Source organism: Heterocephalus glaber, unplaced genomic scaffold (genome assembly GCF_053883595.1).
Source record: "Heterocephalus glaber isolate CG9 unplaced genomic scaffold, H.glaber_assembly_v1.0 deba00001600, whole genome shotgun sequence".
In the NCBI taxonomy this organism is placed as follows: domain Eukaryota; kingdom Metazoa; phylum Chordata; class Mammalia; order Rodentia; family Bathyergidae; genus Heterocephalus; species Heterocephalus glaber.
The window spans coordinates 24,619,074-24,641,229 of NW_028258372.1; the positions used below are offsets into that span (position 1 = coordinate 24,619,074).

Genomic DNA, 22,156 nt, shown 5'->3' on the forward strand with positions numbered 1-22,156 from the left:
GTTTTATGCCATGAGGGCTCCCTCTTCATAAATAGATGAATGCTGTCATTTTGGAGGTGGGTATATTTACTTTGGTGTTTATCTCTCTTTATCTTTATCTTTAGCATTTATCTTTCCTTGCCTTTCTGCAATATGCTTCTTTCCACCATATCACAACACAGAAGGAATGCCCTGAAAAATATTGGCCCTTTGGACATCAACTTTATGCCTCCAGAACTATGAGCCAACAAGTTTTGTTCATTATAAATTAACCAGTCTGTGATATTTTTTTATAGTAGCACAAAAACATACTAAGAATCACAGTTGTAGCTGTCCTGTGGTGTGAGCTGCAACCATCCCTCAAGATATAATTGTAATTTTCACAAATTAAATTATTGAGAAGACTATACAGATCTCATAAAAATAGCTATTGAAATAGTTTTATATATTGAATATTTAGGAACCAGGGTTTTGTAAAAGAGAGAATAATATGTATAAAATGCAACAACAACTCATAGCTATTTGTCTAAACTCATGATAATTCTAAAATAGATTGATTTAATTTGTATGCTTAATTTTAAAAGACCCATGTAATGAATAGTGAGTAGTGAGTGTCAGCCAATGATCTACCCTGAGGAGCTGCATTTTTAAATGATTGAGTAAAACAGAGGAAATAAATAGAAAACTACAAGAGCAATTTCTCCTAACTCTCAATTCAGAAAAAAAAGGTTTTTTCTTTTAATATATTTATTTAATAAGATTTTCACCATCTTATAGTTTCATAATCACTTAATCATTTAAGTAAATTTTTTTTATTCATTAAAATTATTGGTACATTTTAGGTATACAATATGATCGTCATTCATCATTGGGAATTTGTACCTTTACATGGTATATCTTGGTTCTTACTTTTTTCCCCATTTCTCTATCCTCCCTTCAACCTCTCTACCCCTTCCTATTTACAAAGACTGTTTCATTTCTTTCTTTTTCTCATATTTATTCCTTTCCCTTCTTTTCTTTCCCCTACCCCTGCCAATTCCCCCTCCCCTTTGGACCCTTTCTTCCTATTTCAAATTATCTATGATACATTTTGATCCTTATTTCCAGTTTTAGTTTCCTATAAACAAGCATCACCTTGATGTCAAAAGAGAAAGACACAACTGAAAAAGAGAACTATGGGCCAATCTCCCTAATGAACATAGATACAAAATTCCTTAATAAGATACTGGCAAACAGAATGCAGAAGATCATCAAGAAGGTCATACACCCTAACCAAGTGAGATTCATCCCAGGGGTGCAGGCATGGTTCAACATACACAGATGAATAAATGTAATACAGTATATTAACAAAGCCATGGACAAAAAGCATTTGATCATCTCAATAGATGCAGAAAAAGTGTTTGACAAAATCTAACACCCATTCATGATAAAAATCCTACAGGAAATTGGAATAGATGGTCTTTATCTCAACCTTATAAAAACCATCTATAAAAAAACAACAAACAAAACCGTTATCATACTAAGTTGTCAAAAACTGAAATCCTTCATGCTAAAATCAGGAACATCACAAGGATCTCCATTATCACCACTCCTATTTAATATAGTTCTGTAAATATTAGCCATAGCAATTAGATAAGAGAAAGAAATAAAAGAAATAAAGATAGGAAAGGAAGAAGTTAAACTGTCATTATTTGCTGACAATATGATACTCTACATAGAAGACCCAAAAAATTCAACCAAAAGACTGCTACACTTAATTGACAGATTCAGTAGAGTAGTGCTATATTGTATCTCTAGTTATTTTTTTCTCTTTTAAATTCCATTTCAATATAATATACAAATTAGCTTCTCAGACAGATATTAATTTTTAGTTTCACTTGTTACGTATAATTCAATGGACAAATAGAATACAATTTAAATATAAGAACAGCTTTTTTGAACTGACAAATTCTTTCAAATAGGCATTATTTTTAATGTAATATTTGCCTTTTTCTGTACTACCTTTCTTTTTTAAAACAACTGAATTGAACTGCAATGATGTATCAAACATTACAGATATTTAATACATAGAATTTTATGATACGGCACCAACATACACCTGTATAACCAGCAATATAATCAATGTAAAAATCAACAATTCAAAAACTCCTCTTCTGCCTCCTTGCTTTATTTTTAAAATAACAACAATAACTGAGATTTATCTTTTAAGAAACGTTTAATTAAAAAATAAATATCATAAGTATTACAGTATTTATGTCAGATAGGGACTTGGTATTCAGTGAATATGACTGAAATTTTGTAGACGTTTAACATCTTCCCATTTCCTTCTCCACAGGCTCTGGAATCCACAGTCTATTCTCTGTTTCTATGACTAAGGACTTATGCATAGAACCTGAAAATGCTAAGCCCTTAGAAGGAAACATAAAGGAAAAGCTTCTTCAGGTTGGGCTTAGCGGTTATTTCTTGATGTGACAACAAAAGCACAGGTAGCAAAAGCAGAAATGAACCAGTAGAACTACATCAAAACTAAAAAATTCGTCAGAGTGCAAACAACTGAATAAAAGAGCAATCTATATGAAATAAGAGAAAATATTTGCAAACCATATATATAGACAAAGGATTACATTTTAAATAATGTATAGAAACTTGTACAACCCTACAGCAAAAAATAGATAACCTGAATGTTAAAAAGGGACAATTATTTTCTTCAAAGAAGACATAAAAATGAACATGTATATCAAAAGGTGGCCAGCATTACTAATCACCAGAGAAATGTAAATGAAAAGCACAGTGAGATAGCTCTTCATACTGGTTAGGATGGCTATTACCCAAGTGTGGGCAAGGATGAGGAAAAACTGGAATTCTGTTATACTGTTGGTGGAAATACAAATTAGCGTAGCTGCTATGGAAAATAGTGAGAATGTTACTAAAAATCTAAAAATAGGACTAACATGATTCAACAATTCCTCTTCTGAGTATATTTTCCCTCTCACATTTGTTGCAACATTATTCATAATAGAAAAGATATGGGAAAACCTTAATTATCAAGCATCAAGTGAAGAAATAAAGAAAACATGGTATATTCATATAAAGGAATATTATTCATACATAAAATGAAGGGAGTCTTGCTATTTGTAGTAACAGGGATGAACCTAGAGGGCATTATGCTATGTAAAGGAAGTCATTCAAAGAACAATTATTGTATGATTTCACTTATATGATGTATGTAAAATATATTTTTCTTGATGTGTCAGAAAGTGATTAAATGTTTTTTCCAATATACCTTTATCAAAATTGATTTCAGAACCATATCTAACTTTATGTTTAATTTTACAAACATTGGTATCAAATAAGACCACTTTATATATAATTATGATTAACAGACAGCTTCTTTGCCACATTTCAAAGTGCTTTCTTAATATACTCATTATTTTTCTTTATTTAAAGATATTTTACAGAAACTTGTGGGATGTTTTCCCACTGTTAATCCTAAATAATTTGCTCAAAAGCAAATGTTTTGTACATTTGGATAATTGAGGCCTTTGTACTTGAACTGTTTATTTTATATTCTGCTGTCCTTACTGGAAAATGTTGTTTCCAAAACAGTAACTTGGGATTGATCTCCACCCCACCCCCCTCATGGCATTTTGGCTGCTTTTACTAAAGTGTCAAGAAACAAGCCCATTTGATTTTTTTTTATTCTTTGAGTTTATTCATACATTTTAGGTATACAATACGATGACATTCATCATTGGAAATTTGTACTTTTACATGATATGTCTTGATTCTTATTTTTTCCCCCATTCTCCTGCCCTCCCCTGCTCCCCCTCCCTTTTCACAAAGACTTTGTTTCTGTTTTTTCCTTTTCCCATATTTATTCCATTCCCTTCTTTCTTTTCCCCTACCCCTCCAACTTCCTCTTCCCCTTTGGACCCTTTCTTCCTATTTCACATTATGTTGAATTTAAAGTGCTTAGTTATGAAATTTAAAATGTCTCTGGACACTGGATTTTTTCCTGCAAAATGTTTGGTATATGTGGGGAGACATGCCTTATCTCATCAGTCAACATTATTTTAGACATGGTACTTGCTTCTCACTAGGTGAAATATGTGCCGATTATCCAGAGAAATTTGATTTTGTTGCTTGCTGCTTCCGGTTCTTAGGTATGGATCAACTATTTGACAGACCATTCTTGATACGCAGCAAATAGTCTAGACATGTCGCCCTCACCTCTATGAGGCAAACAATTTTGATAAATATTGCACTCAAGCTTCAGAAGTAGTCTAAATGTAGGGGACACATATGGCTTTGCTAATTTTTTAAATATATTTTGTGATCAAGATACTTCTGAAACATAAACACATATACTGTATGAGAATAGTAGTGATTGAAGCAAGGTTATTGCCCTAAAATTTTACTTTGTTTTGCTCTTTGAAAACACTCACATCCTATAGTAAGGACTCTTTGCACTCAGAATACATATTTCATCTTAGATTGTCACAGTGCGATCATCAGTCTGAAGGCTGAGTTAGTGTTACATTCACTTCTTAAGTATCTATAGTAAAACCACTGCGAAATGACACAGCAAACAATTGAAAAAATAAGTTGAATCAGTCAAAATGGATGCTCACTGACCACATAGCAAACTTTGATTATTATGCCGCCTCATTCTATTTTCATAGGTTTGACTGAATTGATTGTAGATTTGAGAGTTAGGTTTTATTCTTTGATCATGCACATGTGACAATATGCTCTTCAGAACTTTGCTGTATTCTTTTCTTTTTTCTTGGTACCGGGGACTGAACTCGGGACCTTGCGCTTGCAAGGCAGGTGCTGGAACTACTGAGTTAAATCCCCAGCCCTTTTGCTGCATTCTTGCAACTAACTATATAATCAAATTCTATTATAGTGTCAGGAAAACTGGTCATCCTGGTTACTCTACCATGTAAAGTGCAGGAAATTTATTATCTCAACATAGGGTGAGAATATTCTTAGACAGTTGTCTCAGTCACTTTTTCTTTGCTGGGACAAATACCAACACCCACATCTTAAAAGAAGAGAGCTTTATTTGGGCTCATGTTGTCAGTCAGCTGGCTCAAAGGCAGGAACACTGTGGTCAGTATGTTATGGTGGAAAGGCCTGAGTGAAGGAGATCTGCTGGAGCAGTGAGGAAGTAGAGAGTAGGATGCAGCTAGGACAAGGACACAGCCTTCCAGTTCTCGGCCCCAGTGACCCACCTCCTAACAGCAGGTCAACTGTGTAATCACCTTCCCCCATCTGCACTTCTGAATATGTGAGTTTTGAGGACATTCTAGATCTAAACCATAGCAACGGCCTCTATTCCTGTGTGTATAGATGTGTTTTTGATATTTAGATTGTTATAGAATATTACACTTAATCATTTCACTAGGCTGAAAATGAAGAAGTGTTTTTGTGATGTATTTGGCTAAAACTTACATATTTATGTAAGTCTGTGCCATGCCCAATTTGAAACACTGCGAAAATTAGCTTTATTTAATCTTCATACAACTCAAAATAGATGGACATTATTATTTTACCCATTTTAAAGGTACAGAATACATGGAATAGTTAAATAATGAAGCCAAAGTTACAGCTCTATTACCTGATAAACTGTGATTTTTTTCCCTAGTAAGTATGTTACCAGGTTTCCTAGGGATAGTTTTAATAATGAAACATCAATAAATGTGTTCATAATTTATTCTTAGTGCCACTGTCCTGGCACTGGAACAAAATATTCAGTGCCTACAGGTTCAAGGAGGAGAGGTTTATTTTGGTGCACCGTTTCAGTCCATGGTTGATTGCTCCGAGGTAGAGGGGAATGATGGAAGAAAGGTGCTCATTCAATGACGGCCAGAAGCAGAGAGAGAAGGGAGAAGCTGAGGAGCGCACCTTCATGGTACACCTTCAGTGACCCACCTCTCTGAGCAGTCTGAGCTCCCAACAGCACAGTCAGCCATGAAATCATCAGTGGGCTAATCCAGTGAGGAGTATAGCACAGCTACAACTCCAACACCTTAGATCTAAATCAACCCTTCGATTCTGGCACATGAGTAGAAAAGATAATAAGTGTATTAATTGATTATTAACACTCTAAAATTAGAAGTCACCTATTTGAATACACACACATATTTTATTTTGTGTATCTAAACGTTATTCCACTTCTTCTTAAAGTTAAACCACCACAGGTCACTTGTGAACAAAATAAAACATAAATCATGCAGATTAGAAGTTGTGAGATTCCTAAAAAGAGACATCTAACTTACCTCTAAATATTAAAACAGCTAAAGAGAAAAAAAGATTGGAAAAAAGAGTCAAGGACAAAGGTGATAAAGTAGGATGGCTGATGTTGTAGTTTTTAAAATTGTTTTCATGTATATTCTGATTTGACCTTCAATAAAATCCTTGAAGAAAGGCATATCATCTTCAGTGCATGAAACAGAAGGAGCAAAACCAGAATTTGGACCTGCTTAGCAAGTGCAGCATTGTTTTATTCCATTTTACCTCCAATGTAGAACGCATCCACCTAACTTCACTACCTGACATAAATTCTCTGCATCCAAATTTCCCATGGAATTTATTTCTTGAAACTTTGAGTAAGCAGTGATGAATACAAAAGTGGACAATACCTTTGGCTAATCTTTTCTAAAGACTATAATGTAGCAATTTAAGTGGATGATTTTCGTATCTAACCCATATTAAATGATTGTCAAGATACATCTGCCAGAGGGGTGAGTGTAGGCAAAAGGAACACAAGGGACATATTGAAGGACCCTAGCTAGCAAGACAGACTCCATATTGCTGCTTGACCCACCTGCCTGCCCTTTAGATGAACTCAGAAAGAGGAAGCTTAGAAACCTCCTCCCCTTAGAGAGTCTCTTAGAAACAACAATTAATCAACTATTGTTTTACAAATGTTCTAATGACCTGGATTCTGCTTCTGTACCTTTTGCTTGCTTTGCTAGTTCTATCCCATAGGGGGGCCTAGAAACTGCTGGCCTCAAAGGTGTATAAAACATGTTAATCTCCCCCCATTTGAGGCTCCAGTCCGAGGCTCAGCTCAGGTCCTGGCTGGTAATAAACTCCTGTGTGGATTTAATATCGGTCTCTGGTTGGTTCTCTCTCACTGGGTACAACACATATAAAGCAGGACAATTCATACGAAATGACCAAAGATGCATTGGGATCTGATTGTTGAAGGAAGAATGAAACTTAACTTACCAGATACCTAGAGGAAAACATTGCAAAAGAGGAAAAGTAATAAATATGAAGGGCTCAGAAAATGCTAGTGTGATATAAAAATGCACTTCTTCCCACAAAGCAGCTTCTTAGTATGTATGACCTCGTTACAACTTTCCTGAATAATAGGTATCATTATTAGCATTTTAGAGAAGAGGAAACCAACTGAGTAGTATCGTAGTATGGGTAAATAAATAGAAGAGGGAAGTAACAAATTACATATTAATACACAGAAATGCCTGGCAGCTGAAGGGAGATCTTAGGAGGCAAGAGCTGACTAGGGAAAGTGAATTAAATAACTAACCGTTATGCTGTACTCATGGGATTCTAATCATTGTAGATGAAATTTCCTATTTAAAACTTCATGGAACTTTGAGAGCTCTAGTATTATTACCATTAATGTTTGTATATTTTTTTAAAAAAACTAAAACAGAGAAATTAAGTAAATTTCTCATTGTTACAATGCTTCTAGCACAAATCTCTTGAGATTTCACACATTTTTCTGCAGATGTTTTTATACACATTTTCTGGAGAAAGATTTTGTAGCTATTATCAGCTTCTCAAAGTATTCATGATTTTTATTTATTTATTTATTTATTTATTTATTTATTTTGGAACCGGGGATCGAACTCAGGTCCTTTCGCTTGCAAGGCAGGCAGCAGAACCACTGAGCTAAATCCCCAGCCCGGTATTCATGATTTTCAAAAGTAGTTAACCTCTGTGTTGGTTCAAGGAGGGCACAGGTACAGAGGGGCATAATAATAGTAGAGCAGAGATGGAGTCCCTGTAGGAGGAGCTGCCAACCTGCATAGCTACTGGAAGTGTCTGCAGCTGTCTTCATAGAGAAAGACAGAGAAAAAATAATCTGAAAGCTAATGGAGGTTGTCTTTTCCAAATAGGACAAAGGCTTCTTACAAATATTTTCCTAGATTAGCCCATATCTCAATTACTATTGTAAAATATAAAGATATACATCTGTTTGGTAATTCAAATTGATTCAGATCAGAATTTACTTTACAGTAATCTAAGGGCAAAAGTAAAGTAATTGCTAAATTTCAGGAAACTTGTAAAACTCTAGGTAGTGCAATAACTGCTTTCTGTAAATGATGATGAATCCAATAAAGTTGTTAAATAAGTTGCCACAATAATTTAGTTTAAAGGACTCTGTTTCACCACTGATTACTGTGAGTTTATATGCATTTGTGACAGAATCAAGTAGGTGGTGTTTTTGACTCAAATTTTCTAGATATCCATGAGGAAGAGATTGAGCTGAGATATATCTGTTTTTCAAAAACAAAGCCTCTTGTGGGAAGTGACTGGATGACACCTTCTTTGTAGTCTTGTTTCACCAGGGATAGAAAGAATACTATGATATTATAGGGAACTCTTTGGAGGAACTTAAGGATAGTTGGCATGCAAGCACATATCAACTTTTGCTACCAGACTTTTTCTTTCAAGACAATATGTTGCACTGTCTAAAAAAAGAAGTATTTTATCATACAGAGATAGGCCTAGAGCTAATGTGCTCCACACATCTGTCACCTACAGAGGGATGAGTCAATTGGCAGAAATGTTAGCAAACTAAAACCCAGGCTTAGAAAGGCTTTCAAGAGATCTGGTAGCATTGCATTTGTTGAGAAAGAGGTATGACTATAAGCCCCAAAATGACTCATCTCAAATTCCAGTAGAGATTTGAACTGACTACAGTTAGAAATACAAAGTAGAAGCCCTAGAAAACAGCATAGATAAAAGGAAAATGGTTACATAAGGCAAACAGAGAATTTGTGATAAAAAAACATATCATACAATTGCCAGTAAAGGGAATAATAGAGTGGATAAAGTTTAATCAAAATAGAGCATTCAGAAGAATGCATACCCTTTAAATATTCAGATACAAAAAATACATACCCCTAAATACTCAGGCAACCTGATGAGAGTGCAGTTTATTTTTTACACATTTCCCTTATTTGAATGATTAAATGTTTTCCATTTTATAGGAGATTTGATATTGGGAGAAATGTTAAAATATTTTGAAATGTTCACAATTAGAATTATTAAAAACAAAGCTTTGTTTTTAAAGACTTTACTAATTTTACTTTTTTCTTTTGGTACTGGGGATCGAACTCAGGACCTTGCACTTGCAAGGCAGGCAGCAGAACCACTGAGCTAAATCCCCGGCCCAAAAGGCTAGCTGTCACTTAATTTTTTTTTTTTTTTTTGTAACAGGGATCGAACACAGGTCCTTGAGCTTGTTAGGCAGGTGGTGGAAACACTGCGCTAAATCCCCGGCCCTAATTTTACTTTTTGATTGACTCATAATACCCATACACATGAGACACAATGTAATATTTTCATTTTGATGTTTGTATATTTTGGGTATTGATCAAATTGGGGCAATTAGCAAATGCATTTCCTCAAACATTTAGAATTCTTTAGGGTGAGTAGATTCAAATCCTCTCTTCTAACGATTTTGAGCTACACAATGCATTACTCTCAAAAGTATTCACCCTACTGCATAATAGAACACTGGAACTTCTTCATCCTAACTACCTGTAACATTATACCCATTATCTCACTCGCATGTGACATCTAAAAAAAGCTGATCTAATAGAAATTGAGATAGAATCATGGTTATCATAGATGGGGGAGTGTAGGAGAGAGTGGACAGAAGAAGTTGGTCAAAGGCTTTAGAGTAGTTCACAGCAAAATTGAAGGTAATATTGGAAAGTACAGAGATTTTTCATTTGTCTCTACTTCTCTGCATTCATTGCCTCTCTAATTCTTAACACTTCCGGCACAGTATGCACTTATAATTAATAAATCTACATTGACACATTATTATGACCCAAGTCCATAGTTTATGTTTTAGTTCACTCATGGTGATGGACATGTATGGGTTTGTACAAAGGTGTAGCAACAAGCATCTACCATTATATCACACAAAATAGTTTCACTGCCCTAAATTCTTTTCCAGTTTCTGTCTTTTTGTCTTTTCCAGAGTATCATATTGTTGGACTTATACAGTATATAGTCTTTCAACATGTCTTGATAGCTCACTTCTTTTTAGCATTAAATAACATTTTATCGTTGGGTGTTTATATATGAATTCACTTGCTGGTGGGTATCTTGATTGCTTCCGAATTTCAGAAATTATGAAAAAAACTTGTGATCTGCAGCAATCCTTGTCCCATTGTTTGAGAACCAGATGCATAGCACCAAGAAACTGAAGTGAAGAGGTAGACAGATCCAGAATTTCACAGAACACAATTTTAGGGTCTGAGAGGGGAAGAGGTCATGAAAGGCAGCAAGACCAGTCAGATCCTAGTGATTTGTGTCAGAAGTGAGGGTGTATATATGAGGACACAAAGTAACTTCTTCCAAGGTGGAATGTACCCAGTGTAACTTAAGTTACTATCAAGGAGTCAAGTGTGTTCCTAGCACTGGAGTCCAAATGCCACTCTCATGGTTTTCTTCATTTATGTAGTTTCTTAAGAAGCTATTCAGGGAAAACCATCAGGGCTTCTCAGGGACAGTCAAAGTAGTTAAGGTTCAACATGGTTGCATTCATGACAAACTGAATCTATACAACCTGCTGTAACACATCTGTGCAGAATTTTGTGTGAACATGAGTTTTCAACTTATTTTGAGTAGACAGGAAGGATGCAAATGCTGGATCATATTGTATGAGGATGTTTAGTTTTATAGGAGACTTCCAATTCTTCCAAAGTGGTATAGAAGTTTGCATTTCCACCAGCAATGATTGAGTGTTAATATTGCTCTATATATCAGCATTTGATAATGCCAGTGTCCTGGATTTTGGTCATTCTAGCAGATATGTTATAATATCTCATTTTAATATATATGTTTCTGATAGTATATTATATGGAATGTCTTTTTATATACTTATCAGCCATCTGTATATCTTCCTGGGTATGGTATGTATTAAGGATTTTTGCTCACTTTTCAATTGGGTTCTTTGTGTTATCAAGTCTATAAAGTTTTAAGAATTTGTTTATTATACGTGTCTTTTGGAAAAATTTTCTTCCAATCATGGTTTATCTTCTCACTCTCTTGCTCTAATGTTTAAAGAAGAGAGCTTTTGGGATGGCAATTTAGCTCAGTGGTGCCACCACCTGCCTCACAAGCACAAGGTCCCGAGTTCGATCCCTGTACCAAAAAAAAAAAAAAAAGCAGAGCATTTCAATAATTTTTTCTTTTTCTTTCTTTTTTTTTTTTGTGTGTGTGCCTGGGATTGAACTTGGGACCTTGTGCTTGTGAGGCAGGTGGCAGAACCACTGAGCTAAATCCCTGGCCCTTCAATTATTTTTTCTATGGATCATGGTTTTAGTGCTGGTTCTAAAAGTCATCCTCCTACACATGTTCATCTGGATTTTCTTTTATGCAATGACTATGTAGTTTTAAAGTTTTATAATGTATATTTTAAGTATTCAATTATTTGAGAGTTAATATTTGTGAAAGGTGTAATATTTTGTGCCCAATTTACTTTGCTTTGTCATGTGCATTTCCGGTTTTTCTCAGCACCATTTACTTAAAAGATTAATTTTACTACATTTCATTTTTTTTGTTCCTTTTTCAAAGATCAGGTGACACTACCTATGAAAGTTCATTTCTTGCCACTCTACTTTCTTCTATTGATCTTGATTATTACAGGTTTATAGTAAGTGTTGAAGTCAGACTTCAGACTTTTTTCTTCTCTTTCAATGTTATGTTGGCTATTCTGGATATTTTGCCTCTTCATATAAGCTTCAGTCACAAAATATCTTGATGCTATTTTAATTGGAATTGCAATTACTCAATTTGTTGAGAGTTTGTTGAAGATTTTTGCATCTATGTTTGTTACAGATATTAGTCTGTAGTATGTTTTTGTGATATCTTTATCAGTTTTTGGTATTAGGATAATTATAACTTCATAAAATGAGTTATAGTCTGTGCTTTTATCATCTGTAAGATTACAGAGAATTGATATAGTTTCTTAAATGTTTACTACAACTCACAAGTGAATCTGTCTGGGACTGGTGCTTTCAATTTTGAAGGTTAATGAATAGCAACTCAATTTCTTTGGTAGATACAGAACACTCAGATTGTCTACTTCTTGCTTGTTGTATGAGTTTCAACATATTGTGTATTTCAAGAGACTAGTCTATTTCATCTACATTATTAAATTTGACGAGACAGAACTATTCATGTCTTCTTGTATTATCTTTTTCATGTCCAAGGGTTCTATGATCTTTCCATCTTTCATTTCTGATATTAGTCAAGTAATGATGTTTCCTCTTTCATGTTCAATATTGTTAATATGTGTCTTCTCTTTTCTTTCCTTAGTTTGCCCAGCTAGTAGCTTTTCCCTTTTATTTACCTTTTCAAAGAGCCAGAATTTGTTTTTATTGATTTTTCTCTGTTGAGCTCTGATTTTTGGTTTCACTGATTTCTGTTTTCATTTTTCTTATTTTCTTCTACTTATTTTGGATTTAATTTACTATCCTTTTTCTTGTTTTCTAAGTGAAATCTTACATGATTGATTTTACGTCTTTTCTAATACAAACATCCAATACTTTAAATTTTCCTCTAAACACTGCTTTCATTCACAAGTGTTGATAAATTTTATTTTCATTTTCATTTTATTTATTTTAGTTTATTTTATTTTCATTTTATTTTCATTTTATTTTCATTTAGCTCAACATAGTTTTTAGTTTGGTTTTTTTTTTTTTTTGAAATTTCACCTTTGACCTGTGTAGTATTTAGAAGTATGTTGTTTAATTTGCATATATTTGTAGGATTAATTTTATTGTGGTGTGAAAGCAGACGGTTTATGCTTCCATTCAGTGTAAGGTGTATTTTATGTGTTAGAATGTGATATGTCTTTGTGAAGGTTCCATACGAGCTTAAGAATAATGTGAATTATTCTGTTATTGGATGAACTAGTCTGTCAATTTCAACTGTATTCAGTTGGTGTTGAGTTTAACTATGTTCTTTTTTGTGGAATAATGTCATCATTTAATACCTTGCACTATTTTGCCAGCCATCTTAAGAAATGAAATAATGTAAAAATAAAGCATTCAGCCATTTTTACTCTGAATAACGCTTACCTCTCTCTGTCCCCTCACTTGATTTTAGGATTTGTTATATATTGCGATTATGTCCTGCCTCTCTCTAAAGTAGCAACTCTTTCCTTATTGAAATTCTTCCTGCTTAATCTGTACATTTCTGATAAAGTGATTTGAAGTCTGCAACTTTAAAACTTAATTCATTTATTTCTTCTTGCTGTTCTAACTGTGCCTTGTCACTCAGTTTTATGTTCTGTCATTATATGCATATGTGTTAAAAATTCTTATGTCTTCTTGGAGAATTGGTGCTTTTACTACTAAACAATTCCTTATTTTATCTCTAATAACTTTTTGTTTTGAAGACTATGTCTGAAATTAATATAATTATTCTTACTTTTGATTTATGTTTTATTTTGTCTGTTCATTTACTTTCCGCCTATATTTAAAACAGATTTTGTGCAGACAGTTGAATCTTGTTTGATAATTTATTCTTAAAGTGTCTTTTAAGTGGTACATTTATACCACTGCTATTCAAGCTGATTATTAATATAGTTTCTTAGTAAATACTGTGGGCTTTTAAATATATATATATATTTATTGGTACATTTTAGGTATAAAATATGTTTACATTTATCATTGGGTGTTTGTACCAGAACATGATATATCTTAGTTTTTATTTTTTCTCCCATTACCTATGCGCCCTTTACCTCCTCCACCCTTCCCTATTTACACAGTTTGATTCCTTTTTTTTTCTTTCTCATAATTTTTCCTTTCCCTTCTTCCCTTTCCCCTTCCCCTCCCACCATCCCCTAACCCTTGGACCTTTTCTTATTTCAAATTATCAATTATTCATTTTAATCATTTTCATCCTCATTTACACCTTCAATTTCTCACACTAGAGAATCGGTATTTACACGTGTCCTATTTATTTCACTTAAGAGTATGGCCTCAGTATGCATCCATTTAGCTATAAATGTTTCTAGTTTCTCATTCTTTATGGCTGAGTAGTACTCCATTTTATAAAAAACCCCACATCTTCTTTATCCAGTTTCCAGTCGATAGGCACTTGGGCTGTTTCCAAGCTTTATCTATTACAAACTGTGCTGCTATAAACATAGGTGCACATACATCGCTGTGGTATGTTTCTTTTAATTCTTTGGGGGAAGATTCTCAGTAGAGGAGTAGCTGGGTCAGATGGGACCTCTAGTCCTAGTTCTTTGAGGTATCTCCATACAGATTTCCACAGTGGTTGCACCAGTCTGCACTCCCACCAACAATGGAGAAGGATTCCTTTCTCTCTACACCCCCACCAGCATTTGTTATTGGTTGATTTCTTGATAGCAGCCAATCTCTGTGGGGTGAGGTGGAATCTCAGTGTTTTTTTCATCTGCATCTCTCGAATGACCAGTGATGTTGAACATTTTTTCATATATTTAATTGCTGTTTTTACTTCTTTATCTGGGAAATGTCTGTTCATTTCAGATGCCCATTTTTGGATTCGGTCTTTTAATTTGCGGGGTCTGATTTTTTTCAGTTCTTTGTATAGTCTTGATAGTAGACCTTCGTCTGAGGTACAGCTGCTAAATATTTCTTCCCACATTGTAGGTTGTCTCTTAGCTCGGTTAGTAGTTTCTCTTGCAATGCAGAAGCTTTTTAATAAGATGAGATCCCAGTTGTTGATTCTTTGTGCTAGCTCCTGTGCTACTGAAGATTTATTCATAAAGTCTTTTCCTATGCCAATGTCATCAAGAGTTCTACCTAACTTATCTTCCAGCAAGTTTAGTGTTTCTGGCTTGATATTTAGACCTTTAATCCACTTCAATCTTAGTTTAGTGTGCAGTGATAGGTATGGGTCTAGTTTTAATCTTTGCCAGGTTGAAATCCAGTTTTTCCAACACCATTTATTAAATAGGCTATCTTTCCTCCAATGAGGGTGGTTGGCTCCTTTGTCAAAGATGAGGTGGCTGAGTATGTCTGGAGTTGTTTCTGCAACTTCTAATCTATTCCACTGATCTTTGGATCTGTTTCTTTGCCAGTACCATGATGTTTTTATCACAGTAGCTTTGTAGTATAGTTTCAAGTTGTGATAGCCCCAACCATGTCTCTGTTGCATAGAATTACTTTTGCTATTCTATATTTCTTCTGTTTCCAAATGAATTTTTGATTGTTTTCTCTAGTTCTGTGAAGTATATTGTTGGAATTTCAATCGGCATTGCATATAGTAGTTTTGGAAGTATGACCATTTTCGCTATATTGGTTCTTCCTACCCAGGAACAAGGGGTATCTTTCCATTTTCTTATATCCTCTTCGATCTCCTTTTCAGAGAGCTGTAGTTTTCAGTGTAGATGTCTTTTGCTTCCTTTGTTAAATTGATTCCTAGATATTTCATTTTTTTAGATGCTATTGTAAAAGGAATTGTTTCCTGAATTTCTCTCTCAATGGGTCTGCTATTTGTGTATAAGAAGGCTATTGTTTTTTGAGTGTTGACCTTGTATCCAGCTACTCTACTGAATCTGTCAATTAGGTCTAGCAGACTTTTGACTGAGTTTTTTGGATCATCTACATAAAGTATCATCTCATCAGCAAATAATGACAGTTTCACTTCTTCCTTTCCTATCTTTATTCCTTTTATTTCTTTCTCTTTTCTAATTGCTGTGGCTAATGTTTCCAGAACAATATTGAACAGGAGGGGTGATAGTGGGCATCCTTGTCTTGTTCCTGATTTTAGCATGAAAGTTTTCAGTTTTTGACCATTTAGTATGATGTTGGCTGTTGGCTTTTCATAGATAACCTTAATCAGGTTGAGACAAAGCCCTTCTATTCCAATTTTCTGTAGCATTTTTATCATGAATGGGTGTTGGATTTTGTCAAATGCTTTTTCTGCATCTATTGAGATGATCATGTAGTTTTTGTCCTTGACTCTGTTAATATAGTGTATTATATTTATTGATTTATACTGTGGTTCGCTTTTTACTGTTTTCTAGTTGCTACTCTTGTTCTTTGTTTTGTATTTGCTTTCCATCCCTTTTCTGCCTTTCATGATTTTAATTGAGAATTTATATGAGTGTATTTTCTCTTCTTTCTTATGATATAAATTATAGTTTAATTTTTTTGGTTGTTTACCTGAAACCTGTGTTACACATTTACAACTAATCCAAGTCCATTTTCTAATAACCCTGTACTGCTTCACAGGTAGTGTGAGTACCTTATAGTAATTCTAATAATAGTAATTCTTCCATCCTTTCTATCACTGCTGGCATTCATTACCCTTAATCATATAAAAGCAAAGACTTCGTTGCTATTACTTCAAGCAAACTCATCTTTTCAGCCAATTAACAATAAAACCAAAACTTTTTATTTTATCTTCATTTATTTCTTCTTTGATGTTCTTCCCATCTTCATGAAGATTTTTCCAAGGTATTTATTATGAGAACCTCATTGAGCTCCTGGAGGTCAAGCTTACAAAAGTAGCCCTTAAGATGGAGAGGCAACATCCAAACTACATTCAGAGTCAGAAACTGGAAGTTAATTGCTTTTCTTCTCTGCCTACTTCTCAAAGATCATTTTTGGAACCAGATTTTCCAGGCACGGGGCTCTGAAGCTCTCTGATCTCCCTATATAACTTTTATCCTGGTTATATCATCCCAAGTATCATTTCTTTTTACTTCCTGTGCTATCTCTGGAAAGAGCTTTGGCTTTAAAATCAACCAGATCTTATTAGAAACCATATTTTGCTTATTCTTATAATTTGAGCTCATATATTGTTACTTATATATCCATATGTAAAAATAGTTAGTTTTGAAAAAATATAAAGACAAACCTAATTGCAGAAAGGAATGACAATACTATGGCTTCTAACAGAAGGATCCTGAAGAAGAGAAACTAAAGAGAGCCTGTAGAGGGCCAGGGATTTAGCTCAGTGGTTCAGCCACCTGACTGACAAGTGCAAGGTCCTGAGTTCGATCCTTGGTAAAAAAAAAAAAAAAAGAGATAGCCTGTACATCATAGTCTGACTTATGATTTGAGCAGGTAAAGTAGTGTCTGTAGATTTCATTTTTTTCTCTGAGAGACAAAATAAAATTGTAGAACTGTTGAGGGTTAGTTTGCAGTTACTTAAAATATAGATCAATAGGTTGGCTGGCACAATATCTAGTTTGCTTTGGTGTCAGTTAATAACAATGATGATAATAACTTTGCTCACCACATGTTAGAAGGAAAATAAGCTATACAAAACTATATGAACTGCTAAAGATTAATTTTAATAGCTATTTGAACTTAAAAATGAAACAATACAATAAAGACATCAATGTATTTTTAAGAATATTTGCTAGGAATTTTTAATGTGCTGAACAAAATTTAAGTTATATCACATAGACTTCAAGTGCCTTTAGAATAGAAAAATTATATAAAACACATAGACTGTATGTATAGTGATAAATCTGACACTATATGAGGATCATTTTCTTCTCCTTTAGAAAAAAGTGTAACTCCATTGACTGTATTTTAAATTTAAATATATAGATATTTTAAATTCATGCATATGGAAACTCTGGTTAAGTAAATTCTCTACATATATTCATATCCTTGAAAACAAACCTTTAAGGCAAAATTATATAGTATGTTCACCACTGAAATGTTAAAAAACACTTTTAGTCTGTATTTCATCAGGTTGATATAAATATCAATAATAGAAATAAAACAGCAGGGTAAAATTTCCAAGGGACTGAAATGATGTTAGGTCAAAGGAATATTGAGATTTGTAAAGAAAATAAGCTAGAAAGTCATCAGGAATATATTTATAAATACCACATACTTCATGGAGATATGTTAAGTATATAAGAAAAATGAAAAATAATTTGCATGCTCCTGTTATTTCCTTTCTGCCTTCCTCCATTCCACTTCCCTCTCTCCCTCCCTTTCTCCCTTCCTCCCTCTTTTCTTCCCATTCTATTTCCCTTTCCTTCTTCTCTTTTCTTTTTTCCTTCTTTGTTTTTTTTCCTCAGACACTAATTTTATTTTTTTAGTTACCATAACCAGCATGCTGTCATTAAGTACAAATCCAAGGAAGGTAATCCCTTTACTAAGTTACAAAACTTTTAGCAAACCAATACAGTACTCTTTAATACAATAAAATAATATTTCTGTTGAATCATATATTAGTTTAGTGATAATTTTCACTCCAAAAATATCATTTTAGTACCAAATCAAAACGCTGTGGTTTCTAGCAGAGCAAGTTATTTTATACAAATTAATGTCTTTTACAACTATGCAGTTTCTTCTTTTAAAGGGAGTTCCTCATGCACACAGTTCTAGTTTGCAGCAGCAGGGCGACTGTGAATACGTAAGGGGTGTCTCTGCTTTGTTCTGGGGTTGGTCCACAGCCGGGTGAAGTCCAATTCCTGAAAAGCTTTAACACTCTACCTTAAGAAGACTCACTGTCAATACTAATTTTTTCCAAGTACTTTTTAAAAAATGGTTACATTTTCACATAAATACTGGAACCCTAACAACAAGTCATTTCACATCCTACTAACATTAGATGATCCCTGTGATTTAGAACCCCTGTATCTTTGTTTGATGAAAATCACATAGCCTCACTCCAGCTTATCAAAAAAAAATACTACCTAAAATATAGTTGTGTTTAAAATAACAACTGTATTGTCAGCTTGGAAAAACCTGGGGGACCTGGTGCTGTAAACCAACTTCCTTATCATTTCTCTACAAATGGGCTGCTGCCATCGGTGTCCTTATGCTTCTGCTTGCTGAAGTTGCCAATTCTTCAATCTCAGAATTTAATTTATGTATTACCCATTCCGTTGCTGCTCAGCCTTTATTAGGACTGGAAGATATCATGCTTGCCATCAGTCCTTCAGGGTAACTGCTGAGGCTGACTTCTTTCACTGTGATTATGGGTTCCTCAGTCAAACCATTTTTGTCTGGGTCCTGAGAATGTGGTTTGTATATAAGTCTCTCATCTACTGAAACCATATTTGTAAATGAAATATTAGTAGATTTAAGTTCCCTTGTTTTCTCTACAGGATCAACTACAGAATGTTCTTGCACATATGTTTTGGTTCCTGCTGGATCAATAATAGACTTCACAATGGAAGGCAGTCCCCACTCTGTGCTGAGAAGTCTGTGGCTATGCAGCTTTCCAGAGGAATCTATTTATCCATCCAGTACATCACCTCCAACCGCACTCTAATTCATAGGGCTCGGGTGTTTCTGCATTGCAGCTGTTGTTACGGTTTCCCAGGGGTGGTCAGATACGTGTCTGAAGTTCAGATCTTCATGGTGCCATCTCTTTCCTTTTTCTTAATAGCTGCCATTGATGATATTTATATTTGAAGGCCATCACACTGTTTATATGAACTTTACAAATTAGTAACAGTAGCATGGTAGTTATTCACTTCCCTGCCTAGAACAAGATACAGATCATTGCCTAAATCTCAGACTCTCTTATGTGCCCTTTTATACTCATATTCCTATCTCCTTCTTTTCTTTGTCCTCTTTCTAATTATTTATATATCCATGAGTAGCAAGATAATTTTGAAAAAAATACATAGCCAAAACAGCTGTACCTCAGACAAAGGACTATTATCTAGAATACACAAAGAACTGAATAAAATCAGACCCCCAAATTCAAAGACCCAATTCAAAAATGGGCATCTGAAGTGAACAGACATTTCTCAGATACAGAAGTAAAAGCAGCAAATAAACATGAAAAAAAAGTTCAACATCACTGGTCATTCGAGAGATGCAGATGAAAACAACACTGAGATTCCACCTTACCTCAGAAAGAATGGCTGCTATCAAGAAATCAACCAATAACAAATGCTGTCTGGGGTGTGGGGAGAAAGGAACCCTTCTCCATTGCTGGTGGGAGTGCAGACTGGTGCAACCACTGTGGAAGTCAGTATGGAGATACCTCAAAGAACTAGGACTAGAGGTCCCATTTGACCCAGCTATTCCCCTGGTGGGTATCCCCCCCCCCAATTAAAAGAATCATACCACAGCAATATATGTGCACCCATGTTTATAGTGGCACAGTTTGTGATAGCTAATGCTTGGAAACAGCCCAAATGCCCATCAACTGGAAACTGGATAAAGAAGATGTGATTTTTAAATAAAATGGAGTACTACTCAGCCATAAAGAATGAGAAGCTAGAGATATTTATAGCTAAATGGATGCATATTGAGGCCATACTCTTAAGTGAAATAAATAGGACACACATATGTAAATACCGAATGGTTTCTCTAGTGTGATAAACTGAAAGTGTAAATAAGGATTAAAATGAATAATTGATAATTTGAAATAGGAAGACAAGGTTCAAAGGGGTAGGGGAAGTTAGAGGGGAAGGGGAAAGGAGAGAAGGGAAAGGAAAAGTTATGAGAAAAGAAAAAAATGGAAAATACGTAAATAGGGAAGAGTGGAGGGTGTGAAGGGTGCACAGGTAATGGGGAGAAAAGAAGAACCAAGATACATCATGCACAGGTACAAGCACCCAATGATAAATGTAAATGTATTGTTTACCTAAAATGTACCAGTAAAAGAATTTAAGGGGGAAAAAAAAAGAACATTTCAATTCCTGCCTGGATAATTCTGCAGCCAAAAGTCTGGGAACCGACTGGAGCAGTATGGCTTGAGCTCTCAGTATTAACTTTTCAATACACATATGGCCAATTAATTACCTGGGTGTGCCTTCATTACTCATGTTGCCCTGTATGCCTGCCCCTAATCCAGAGCCTTCTGTTTTACTTTCTGTGATGACCCAAAGGCAATGTAACTTTTGGTCTTTTCTGTTCTGGAAGGGTCCAGATCTAACTAGGTATCTTTCTTGCTGCCTCTGCTTGTGTCTTACTGGTTCTGTACTGGTGTTGGGCTGTGACCTTGGGTGGAAACAACTTCTCTGTCAAGGTGGTAAACCCTCTTGGATGTAGCTGCCCAGCCCATGCCTGAGATCTTTTCAATGCCTCCTCTTCTCAGAGTATGTGAACCTCCAAGTGTTTCCATGCCTGGAACAGAGAGTTTCTCAGTAGATTAAGTGAAGCACAGCCCCTCCCTCAGATAACACTGTACTGCCAAGATAAGTTTGAAGTGTCAGCTAGTAGATTCAGTCTCTCAAATGATTTCAAAGTGCTAACTGGGGAAGGAGCTGATTGAATATGCCTCCTTTTCCAAGAATCCAGCCTGGGAAAAGAAAGATGTAGATATAAATATATTTGACAAACACTGTCAGAACATTTAGCACACACCAGGCATGATTTTAAGTGTTTTAATTGCTTTAGCACTTAATCTTGATAACACTTTTATTAGAAAACAATTTTACAAGGTGAGAATTATTATTCCTGGATAATAATAGGGGAAATAATGCAGGAACTGAATCTCAGAATAATTTTACTCAGGTCTTGGGGCTAATGAGCAATGAGACCAAAAGTGGATGCTCATATAAACCACTGTGCTGTGCTATGCTGCCTCCAAGTTTAACTCTGCTTTGTCTCAATTTCGCCCATAATACCTACCTCTCATTCTCTCTGTAAAGAATAAAGTCTTTATTTTTGCTGATGGTAGGATGGTAATTGTCAGGAGGTGGGAAGGGAGGTATGGAATGGGAAGTCATGGTTTCATGGGTGTAGATATTTCACTTTTATGAGATAGAGTCAAGGATGTGGATGGCAGTGAAGGCTGCCCCACATGGGCAATGCATTTACTCACACTGACTTGTACATGTAGAAGCTGTGAAGAATGGTAAGTTTTTTTGTGATTCATTTTGCAGTGTTAAGGGTCAAACCTAGGGACTTTGAACATGCTAGACAGACAGTGTCTCCACTACTGAGCTACATCTCCAACCCCA

At 34.8% G+C, this 22,156-nt stretch overlaps 1 pseudogene; it reads right to left on the minus strand.

The window, feature by feature from the left end:
* Nucleotides 1–19,019: 19,019 nt before the first annotated feature.
* On the minus strand, nucleotides 19,020–19,568 carry LOC101697063 (PRELI domain containing protein 3B pseudogene; annotated as a pseudogene).
* Nucleotides 19,569–22,156: the final 2,588 nt, after the last annotated feature.